This window comes from Etheostoma spectabile, chromosome 12 (genome assembly GCF_008692095.1).
Source record: "Etheostoma spectabile isolate EspeVRDwgs_2016 chromosome 12, UIUC_Espe_1.0, whole genome shotgun sequence".
Lineage (NCBI taxonomy): Eukaryota > Metazoa > Chordata > Actinopteri > Perciformes > Percidae > Etheostoma > Etheostoma spectabile.
Window position 1 is genome coordinate 26,514,706 of NC_045744.1, and position 351 is coordinate 26,515,056.

Below are 351 nucleotides of genomic sequence, written 5' to 3' on the forward strand. Positions count from 1 at the left end.
GGGCTCGGTTTACACCTATCACCATTTCTAACCATTAGGGGACCATAGGCAGGCTGGGGGAACTCATACTAATGTTAAGAACCTCATAAAGTGAAATTTTCATGCCATGGGACCAACTGTTCTGAGCACACTGCTAGTCTGTGTGACATCATCTCTCTCCGTCACTCGCTGTCCGTCAGCTGCTAATTCTAAAATATTAGAAACACTAAATAAAATCAAAATTCTGTCCAATTAACAAGGGACCGTTTTGGTTGTGTGACGTGTGTTTACAGTGTGTGGTGAGTTTGACAGTGCAATGTGAAGGCAAACCGAACCGAATGAAAAATGCAACAATGTTGTAACTTCCCCCCC